The sequence below is a fragment of the Dipodomys spectabilis genome, unplaced genomic scaffold, assembly GCF_019054845.1.
Source record: "Dipodomys spectabilis isolate Male_0828 unplaced genomic scaffold, ASM1905484v1 ptg000009l, whole genome shotgun sequence".
NCBI lineage: Eukaryota > Metazoa > Chordata > Mammalia > Rodentia > Heteromyidae > Dipodomys > Dipodomys spectabilis.
In genome coordinates, this window is record NW_024870686.1 from 1933695 (window position 1) to 1936079 (window position 2385).

Genomic DNA, 2385 nt, shown 5'->3' on the forward strand with positions numbered 1-2385 from the left:
GCCATGCAGAAACTCTGCAGCTTCATGCAATCCCATTTGTCCAACCTTTCTTTGATTTGTTGTGTTTCTGGGTCTCTATTAAGAAAATTTCGGCCTGTGCCAAGGAGCCCTAGAATTCCTCCTAATCCTTCCTGTAATGTTTTCAGGGTGTCTGCTTTGACTGTGAAGTCTTTGCTCCATTTGGAGTTGATTCTGATGCAGGGTGATATATAAGGATCTAATTTCAGTTTTTTTATGGGTGATTAACCAATTTTGCTATCACCAGCTACTGAAGAGGCTGCCTATCTTCCATTCTATTTTTTTAGCTCCCTTATCAAAGATTAGGTGACTATAAGTCTGTGAGTTCATTTCTGGGTCTTCAGTTTTATTCCATTGGTCCTCAGGTCTGTTCTTGTGCCAGTACCAAGCTGTTTTGATTACAATAGGTTTGTAGTAGAGTTGAAGTTTGGTATTGATATTCCTCCAGCACTGTCCTTTCTGCTAAGGATTGATTTTGCTATTCAGGATCTTTTATTATTCCATATGAACTTTTGGGTTGCTTCTTCTATTTCCTTGAAGAATGAGGTTAGAATATTTATAGGTATCACATTGAATTTGTAGATAGCCTTTGGAAATATTGTCATTTTCATGATGTTAATCCTCTCAATCCAGGAGCATGGGAGGTTTTTCCACTTCCTAAGTTCTGCTTTAATTTTCTTTTTTAGGTTTTTAAAGTTTTCATTGTAGAGGTCCTTTACTTCCTTAGTTAACTCCTAGGTATCTTATTTTTGGTGGGGCTATTACAAAAGGAGTTGCTTTCCTGATTTCAGCTGCACTCTTCTCATTGTTGGCATCTAGAAAAGTCATTAATTTTTGAGGATTAATTTTATATCCTGCTACTTTGCCAAAGTTTCAAATCAGCTCAAGTAAATTGGGAGTGGAGTCCATGGTATTCTTTAAATACAAGATCATGTCATCTGCAAAGAGGGAGAGTTTCACTTCATCTTTCCCTATTTGGATCCCCTTTATGTTTACCTCTTGTCTTATTGCTGTAGCTAGACATTCTAATACTAAATTGAAGAGAAGTGGAGAGATTGGACATCCTTGTCTCATTCCTGAGTTTAGAGGAAATGGCTTTAACTCAAAAATATGGAACTTCACGAATTTGCTTCACGAATTTGCATGTCATCCTTGCACAGGTGCCATGCTAATCTCCTCTGTATCGTTCCAATTTTAGTATAAGTGCTGCCAGAGAGAGCACTCTACAGCTTTTCTTAAGACATACTGGATTGCCAAGAGGAGACCAGGCCTATGGAATAGGGACAGACTCAAGGCTCTTGTGGTGGCGTGTCATGTGGCTAGAAAGGAGCCCTGTGGACAATTAGCCTTCAGATATCCAATCTTGTAACCAAGAAGAGAACCCAGGAGTGTATGCCTGCCAACCAGATAGGATTAGAGCTGAAGAACTGTCAACTTCTATGTTGAAATAGGAATAGCTCTGTCTTGCTGTCACCATACGGTGGGAGATTTTGGCAGATTGATCTATGGCCATAATCACCTAGAGTTGGGGAGAGGTTACAAAGCCTAGGTCTAACCATACTCTATGTATGTCTCCAGAGAAAAAGTATCACCTTTGTTTTCCATTTAAGAAATATATGCAATAGTTTTTGTTTTGGTCACAATTCATTTGTAAAAGAAAAAGTGCCTATATTCATGTGCTTATATAAATTATCATTTCTTAAATGCCTGTGCTTTTGCTCTAAGAGCAAACAGTTCCCTTTGTTTTAGATACATCTTATATGAAGTAACGGAATTCTATTGCACGTGAACCATATCTAATACATACTTGTTTATGTGTGTATATGTATCAAGAAATATACAGCTCATGCTCCACCGCCCCACCCCCCAAGCTAACCAGCTTAGGGCTCCTGAGTTCAATTTCTTAATTATCAGACCTTATATCCACAGTACTGACAATGTCCTCTTGAGGAATTATGAGACCTCAGTGTATTGTATTAAATACTCTCAGGAGTATTTAATAAAGAGATGATAGAATTTGTATGTATGTGTGTGTTATATGCATGTGTATGGTACTAGACAATATATATCTACATATATATTCTGAAGCTCAGGTATAACATATATAATATATACCTGAGATTCAGTTGCCAGTCCACATGGCCTTACAAAAATGGTTGAAACTAATGTTCTTTTGCCTTCCACTTCTCTAGTCACCAGCCTCTCTTCACAGACCTGTGGCCATCTGTGCTCACCTCCTCCCTTAGATGTCTTCTGTTTATCAGTCTCTCTCTGGCTTTTAAGGAACCTTATGTATTCCTTCTCTGACAACATGTTTTTATTTAGGTGATGGGAGCCATTTCTTGCCTAGGCACCTCTCAGTCTAGG

The 2385-nt window shown here is 38.4% G+C and overlaps 1 pseudogene; it reads right to left on the minus strand.

Moving 5' to 3' along the window:
• Positions 1-1122: 1122 nt before the first annotated feature.
• LOC122127786 lies at positions 1123-1240 on the minus strand (annotated as a pseudogene).
• Between the last annotated feature and the right edge of the window lie 1145 nt (positions 1241-2385).